This window comes from Triticum dicoccoides, chromosome 2B, assembly GCF_002162155.2.
Source record: "Triticum dicoccoides isolate Atlit2015 ecotype Zavitan chromosome 2B, WEW_v2.0, whole genome shotgun sequence".
Lineage (NCBI taxonomy): Eukaryota > Viridiplantae > Streptophyta > Magnoliopsida > Poales > Poaceae > Triticum > Triticum dicoccoides.
Genome location: NC_041383.1, coordinates 521262640 through 521271496, shown reverse-complemented (window position 1 = coordinate 521271496; position 8857 = coordinate 521262640).

The window sequence follows — 8857 nt, the reverse complement described above, 5'->3', positions numbered from 1 at the left end:
CTAAAATAGATTTTGCCATACTACATGGCAAAAAAAAAACCTGACCATGGCAATTATATTTTATGTAGTATGGAAAATTCAGTAAAATTGAATAGATTTGCCATATTACATGGCATTTTTTCCCATCCACCATGGCAAGTTTATTTCTAAGAACCATGGCAAATTTAGTTATTTGAAACATATTTGCCATACGACATGGCATTTTTCCCCTAGCCATGTCAATTCTATTTTTTATACGAAGCATGCCAAATTTAGTCAAATGGAGTAGATTTGTCATACTTGATGTCATTTTTCCCCAAACCATGGCACTTATTTTTGTTACAAACCATGGGAAATTTATTTAAATAGATCATGGCAAATTTTTCTGCCGTTGCTGCTATGGGCAGAATCCCTACATGTAGTTGCCATGGCAAATACCGCTAAAAAAAGTTGTCATGGAAAATTTGTTTGTGACAATGGCAAACTTTTTTTTACCACGGCAAAAATGTTTAGTGCATTTCTCCATGGAAAATTCACTTTGATGTCCCACGGTAAATTCACTTTCTTGCCCATGGCAAGTTTCTTTTTATAAGAGAATGTCAAACTTTTATTTAATTTGCCATACTAGATGACACTTTTTCCCCTAGAACATGACAAGTCTATTTTTTTGCGAAGCATGGCAAATTTAGTTAAATGCATAGTTTTTGTTGAGTACAAAATTGTCATAGCATATGTGAAAGTGCAACTAATCCCCGAATGGTTTTGGTAATTCATAACAACATATATCTCACTGAACTAATAGTCATTCAAGTTAAATGTTTCAGAAAGTTCAGTGATTGGCATGGCATGGACTAGAGATGTGGACCCCTCAAAATAATAAGGACAAAGATTGGCAAAGGCTCAAGACTCTTCATTTTCATTTCAGTGATCCAAGATCACATTGAGTCCATACCCAATACTATTAAAAGGGGATGATGTGTTGCTTAATGGCTTGCTTGCTCAAAATGCTTAGTGATATTGCTCCAAGACCCTCAACCACTTTCTCATATCCACATTTGTCCAAAACCTAAAGTCAAACTCGGCCCCACCGATTTGATCTATCCGGTGCCACCGAGTTCTCTTGACATAGCCATAGCCAGAAACCCTAATCAATTCGGTCACACCGATACAGCCCTCGGTCCCACCGAGATGGCTTTGCAAACTCTCTGTTTCCCTTCATAACATTTCGGTCTCACCGAAATGAGCGATCGGTCTCACCGAGTTCGCATTGCAAACTCTCTGTTTCCTTTTCATAACATTTCGGTATCACCAAAATGAGCGATCGGTCCCACTGAGTTTGTTTGACCAACTCTCTATTTGATTAATTGCTGAAATTGGTCTCACCGAGTTCATGCGATCGGACTCACCGAGATGTGGTTTTGCCCTAGCCCTAGCACATAGGTCCCACCGAGTTGGTCTCATCGGTCCCATCGAGATTCCTAATGTTCACATTTTGAACTGAATTGGTCTCACTGAGTTTCTGTATTCAGTCTGACTGAGTTGGGTAAAAAGTGTGTAATGGTTAGATTTTGTGTGGAGGCTATATATACCTCTCCACCCCCTTCTCCATTTGAGAGAGAGCCATCAGAACGTGCATACACGTCCACTACTCATTTTCTGAAACAGAACCACCTACCCATGTGTTGAGACCAAGACATTCCAATCCAACCACAAGAATCTTGATCTCTAACCTTCCCCAAGTTGCTTTCCACTCAAATCATCTTTCCACCATAGCCAAATCTGTGAGGGAGAGTTGATTGTTGGGGAGACTATCATTTGAAGCACAAGTGCAAGGAGTTCATCATCAACACACCATCTATTACCTTTTGGAGAGTGGTGTCTCCTAGATTGGTTAGGTGTCACTTGGGAGCCTCCGTCAAGATTGTGGAGTTGAACCAAGGAGTTTGTAAGGGCAAGGAGATCGCCTATTTCGTGAAGATCTACCCAAGTGAGGCAAGTCCTTCGTGGGCAATGGCCATGATGGGATAGACAAGGTTGCTTCTTCGTGGACCCTTCGTGGGTGGAACCCTCGGTGAACTCGCGCAATTTTTACCCTTCATGGTTGAAGTCTCCATCAACGTGGATGTAAGATAGCACCATCTATCGGAACCACGCTAAAAATCTCCGTGTTTACATTGTGTTTGCCCTCTCCAAACCCCCTTCCCTTTTACCTTCATATGCAATGCTTTACTTTCCGATGCCACACTCTTAGAATTGCATGTGTAGGTTGATTGCTTGACTAGTGGTAAGTTGCTAAAATCTGTCAGGACATAAAATTGGGAAAATGATAGACTTTTATTTGGTCAAGTAGTCTAATCACCCCCCCTCTAGACATACTTTCGATCCTACAATTTGTAATTGATTTGCCATACTACATGGCAATTTTTTTCCCTGACCTTGGCAATTCTATTTTATGAAGTAAGGCAAATTTAGTAAAATGGAATAGATTTGCCGTACTACATGGCACTTTTTGATATGCATCTGCCATATCAATTTTCTTGTTCATACAAAACACGGCAATTTTAATAAAAACACCATGGCAATTTTTCATGTGAATCTGTCGTCGTAATTTTCCTTCATATTTAATTTTCAACTTTTTTTTCACACATCACAAATTCCTCATACAAAAACATGGCAATTTTAATTAAAATGCCATGGCAAATTTTCATATGAATCTGCCACGACAATTTTATTTTTTATACTTAATTTTAACCTTTTTGTACTTTTTTTCCACACACGGAAAATTCCTGATACAAATAACACGGCAATTTTAACTAAAACACCATGGCAAATTTTCATATGAATCTACCCGGCAATTTCGTTCATAATTCTTTGTGTTACTTTTACATGCATGGGAAATTTCTCATAATAAACATGACAATTGTAATTAAAATACGATGATGTTTTTTTTATTTGAACCATGGCAATTTCATTTCATAGTATTGTGTTCTTTTACATCGTAGCAATTTCATATACAAACATGGGGATTTTAATCAAAATATCATGGCATTTTTTCTAATACGAATTTGATGGCATTTTTTTGTTCGTATATTTTGTGCTACTTTGCATACAACGGAAAATTTCTCATAAAACATGGTTTTTTAATTCAAATATGACGACAATTTTTTACATGAACCATGGCAAGCTTATTTTCATAGTTTTGTCTTTTCTGTACCTAGATGGCAAATTTTCGCATACGAACATGGAGCTTTTAATTGAAATATCATGTCAAGTTTCTAATATAAATCTGCCCATGGCAATTTTTGACTTCACATATCTCTTGTAGTGTTTCTCTGTGTATTTTAACCAACACTTTCTGTTTTTCATATTTATTTCTCAAGGAAATGTCGTTGTTGGGATTTTCAGTGCTCGTGGTCCATAGGGGGTCCAACGTCGGAGGTGATCGCGCTGGGGCGTGGTTCTGATCGAACAGAAACGTTCGCTCGATGGTGTTGTTTCGTTCGGTCGGGGTGTCCTCGTGCCACATGTGTGACAGTTTTAATGTGTGCCCACACATGGTTGTGTGGGCAGCCTCCTGCTTACACTATATACGGTGTGTGAGCGGGTGTTGCTCCCACCATACGTGTGGGCGTTATCGATGTCCAAAAAAATTCATCAGGGTTGAAATCCTATAGGAATCCACCACATGCCCATATGGTGAGCAACTTAGAACGAAATATCAAAAAAAAATCCTATAGGAATCCTTAAACAAAATCACTGCAAACCAGACGAGTCATAATAGCCCAACGTAAGTACATGGAAATGTAGTGGGTCGTCCCTTCCTTCATCACCCTAACATCATATGAGTGGCTCCATTAGTTTCCATCAGGTAGCGGTCGATGTCGTTTTCACATAATCTCTAGCCATTTTCATAAAAATCTTTATAGATGGAAACGCTCTTTACTTTTTTGTGTGAAAAGATCTAAGGTCATATATTAAGCATGACAAGTCTTTACAGACACACCCTTATAGAAGAAGAAAACATATCCAATTTTGTAGTCTGTTAAAATATTCTTCCTCATGCATCCATCGACGCCGCGCCATAAGCAAAGCTTGATGTTATCTCTGAGTCTCCGTCTCAATGAAGAAAACTTGTTTAAACCCAGGAATTTATAGAACTAGCAGCCAGGAAATCATCTTGTAGACCAAAAGGAGTCGGCGCCCGTGCCTTGCATAGCAAATCGACGTCCCATGGAAGAATACATCGAAAAGAACATGTAGATACTCCAAATACCACAAACGCCAAGTAAACACGATCGGATCCTTTGGAGACTAAAACCGGCCGAATCTAGAAGGATCCATCAAAGACACACCTCCACATGCCGTCCACATGCGCTAAGCGCACCGATGGAACGAGGATAGGATGGGAGAGCCTTATTACTGAATTGGGGCAACGTAGTTGTCTCACTACCCCGACCAAGACACGGACCCTATCAAATCGATGCACCAGAACACCATCCACAAGTAGGACCTCTGTACCGCCACCAGCGCCGACGCACTCTGGCAACAGCGAGAGGGGAAGGAGGAGACTGTAGAAATATAGGTTTTCCTAGCGACACCTTCTATCTAGCCGTGACTGTGTACTGATATTGTGTACATCCGTCAAACCATGATCTACGATTAACCCTCTTTACTTCGCAAGTAGATTACACAAAATTGCCGGAAGGACATTCTAGCATAAAAGCATCCATCTTTGTACCCTACAAAAAAACGTCATCCTAAAGACAGATTTGCAAATCTCGAGGTTGCCCCTAGACAGTGGTTTATAGAATGATGTACCTTTGAAGAATTTAATTCTTTTCATGACCATTTCGTGTATTGATGCAAATCTCATTACTCCCTACGAAACTCTCTATCCAGTGGAACATATATGCTGTATCAAGAAACACTTTAATTCGACATTATGATCCCTCGTTGAAAATAAAAGGTCCATAATATTGTGATTTTGGAAACAAACCACTTGTATGCATACATACTTTGTGATACTATGAGTTCTTCCATAGGTCAGTGCAATTACAAGAACTGACATCATGGAAAAAGAACAAACTTGATGCAAAGCGAATATTCAATTCCGAGCCGAGCCCATCCGCACCCGGTCAACAGTAAATTCAAAAAAATACTAAAAATTCAAAAAAAAATCCAACTTTTTTTGACATGAAAGATGTTTCAGTGTGTGAGCTATGTGCCAACTTTTAGCTTGTTCGAACATACAAGTAGCTCTTAGAAAAATGGGTCCGAAAAGTACATGAACAGTAAACTATTTCGCATACCCTGAATTTATCTTTTTTCAGGGAGCTACTCAGATGTCCACATGAGTTGAATTTGGCACGGATCTCACGCACTGAAGCACCTTTCATGCAAAAAAAGGATTTTATTTTATTTTTCTATTTTTTTTACTGTTCATGGCGGGAGCAGATGAGCCCGGGAGCCAAATAGCCACTCTCCAAAAGAAGTTGCTATTTGGGGCACTCCTTTATCTTTTTCTTTTGCATAACAAATATTAGCCTGTGTTCTCATGGAATCTGCTAATATATGGTATTGATATCTACGACTCTTCATGGGCGATGTTGCTGCTTTGATGTGATGTTTTCCTGGGGCCTTAGCACGACGACTTTCCAACTATCTATTACAACAAGATTTGCCCGGCTTCGGTTAAGGGAGGGGCGATAACGGTGGCGCATCTACAGCTCGCTCTAATACCTTTAGTCGTCGGTAGGTGACCCATGGACATGATTGTAATTTTTGTTATGTTTGGTGTTCTTTGTACTGCTATGACTGATTATGAATAAACTGGAGGGTTCTTTCAAAGAAAAAGGGGCATCTATTTGATCTAGTTAATCTTGAAAAATCTAATATGCAGATCAGCTTTGTCCTAAGTGAAACCTTATAAAGTTTGACCTAGTTATAGAAAACAGTATAGACATCTACAATAATAACAGCTATATAGATGGTGTGAAAATATACTCAATGATTATTCCAATAATAATGATTTGGTATTCTAGATGTTAATATATTTTTTATAAATTTGGACAAAATTTACAATTTTTGGCTTGAACAAAGCTAATATATGCAAAGTAATAAAAACGGGGGAGTGACCAACACGTGGTGTGTAGAATGTGCATTGCACAAAACGCAATTGCTATGGGTACTGTACGCACATGTGACCTTTTATGGGTTTTTTCTTATACTAGGAAATATACAAAATATGAAAGCACATATCTTTCGAGGATTCTTTCGATAAGGATCGGGAGGCAGGCCGGGAGGACAAAATCCAGGCACCAAATATGCTCTTCTTCCATGCATGCCGTTGTCGTTCCAGTGTTGAGGGCCCTCGTGCGCCGCACGTGTTCGCCACGTGTGAGCCGGCACGTGTCGCCGCCCCATTGCCCGTCCGTGCAAGCCGCATGTGAAGCCAGGCGACGGGGCCACGTGCGAAAGGCGCGCCATGAACTAGTCAAACGCCGAGCACTCCTAAAGTCCCACCCAAGCTCCATCCATTATTGACCACACTTGGTTTATCACTGAACAGCAGCTATATAAGACGTGGGTGTGAGAGCATACTTGCTGCATGTCAGGCAAGGAGGCAAGAGAGCCAGCAAAGTGCACAGCAAGGGTTATGTGATAGAGCTGCATTTGCACCTGCACCTAGAGAGGAAGAAGAAAGGTCGAAGGCTTGGAACTTGGCCATGCATGCGATTGCGATGCATGCAACGTTCTCCTTGACCCCTCGCTCTTCCTGTAGGTGCAGTGGCATATGCAACTCTATCACAGGCATCCTAGGTACACATCGCTCGTCACACATTCTCCCCCTCTCCTTGCTTTTGGCTACACCAGAAGCTCAAAGTGTCTTTGCGCAAGTAGCTCGGCCAGCTTCAGCTTGGATCGATAATAGGCGAAGAAGAATTTGGCGTGATATGGCTGCATTTGCACCTGCACCTACGACGAAGAACAAAGGAAACGCCTTTTGTCATCCTCAAGTTGCTAGGTGCAGTGGCACATGCAGCCGTATCACATGAATTCTCTGAACACAAGTTCAAGTTACTTCAGTTGTTTTGCCTTCTTTTTTACCCGCCCTGCTGGCCTCGTAACTGTGTAAATGATGTATTCTTGGCAACTGCCGATTTTCTTGAATATCAGAGCCTCATAGGCAACTAGGGATGCTAGCATGAACACATGAATTTTCCCAAGACAAGTTAAGGATCTATTTGATTTAAGTTTTTCTAAAGGAAATTTTGCAGGATTATTCTAACTTTTAGGAATTTTTTCCCTATATGTGGGTTGCTTGATTTGTACCTAGGACTAGGATTGAAATTCATAAGATGTTTGCCATACGACTCATTTGCGCTAGAGGCCCCTTGGATTCCAAATATTATAGGATTTTGGTAGAATTACAATCCCTAGGATTTTTTCCCCTATGGACTGTCTTTGTATTAAAGGGGGATTGTGCTACTCCCTCCGATCCATATTATTTGTCGCTCAAACGGATGTATCTAGCACTAAAATGTGTTTAGGTATATATATATTTGAGCGAGAAGTAATATATATCTGGATCGGAGGGAGTACCTAAAATTCTAGGATTGAATTTGCCTGTCTCAATCCCATGGGAATCTGAATCATACACTACAACCTCTTTTCAAGACTTAATCGCGTAGGATCGAGGTATATTTATGTCTTCCATCCAAATGACTGTTCCTATTTTGCATCTGTTGGTTTTGCACTAGTAAATTTGTTACATTGTTGTGTTTATTCTATTTGTGTGTTTCTAATCCAATCCAAAGAGGGAGTCTTAAGAAAATTCTCATCCACTCCAACTTCTCGTGGTGAATCCTATGTTTTCGCAATTATATGTACCAAACCTATTACATTTCTATGTTCATTCTATTCATACGTTCTCAATCCAGTGATCCAAAGGTAGTCCTAAGAAAAGTCCAATCCATTCCAACCTCTCGTGAAGAATGCTATGTTTTTCTTGCACATGATCAAACGTTCATGCAACTATATAGTTTCATGATGGCATGTCACTCTACTCCTATTAGTAAGGTACACGTGCATTGCACGTAAGAACTTACATAACCAAAACAAGATTGAATATTGACATATCATATTATTACACATGCAAATATGTAAATTTTAAGTCACATGCATGATGTATTAGATGTAGATTTAATTCTCGTAGTTCAGACGACCGAAAAAAATATAAATCTTCTTATGAAGATACTGTCAAAACCTTGAACAACAACAAAAAGTAAAGAGTGAATGACAGTTCTTTTAGGCATGTGCACATTGCTATACTTTTGTAGCAATGAATTGTTTTGTGTTTTCCTTCAATAAAGTGTTGAGGTGTGTGCATATTGCGCGCTGATAATCATAAAGTGAAAAAAATAGCAAATCATCTAAAAAAGAAAAATTGGCAGCATTAAAGTATGAAAAATTCTAGAACAAAGGATAACATAATGCTTGGAGGTTTGTGCATCTTAAGCTTAGTAACGGAATCTTCTACATAATGCACGTGGCAAAATAGGAATAGGTCCTTACAAAGACTTGTCAACTCTAGGTTAACTTCATCCAACATCCAATATTCAGATTTGTCAACTCTCCACCGCTAGATTAACTTCATCCATCGCCCAATGTTCAAAGATATTCGCACACTATATAGTAGTATAGATATAGATGTTTTTACTGTTCACGCGTTTAAAAATCCTACAAATCAAAGAGGCCCTAAAGTTACTTCCGATATTTTTCTCCTAGTCATCGTCCTGCTTAAGTCATAACTATGTACTCCCTCCGTTCAAAAATAAGTGTCGTGGTTTCATAACTATGTACTCCCTCCATTCCAAAA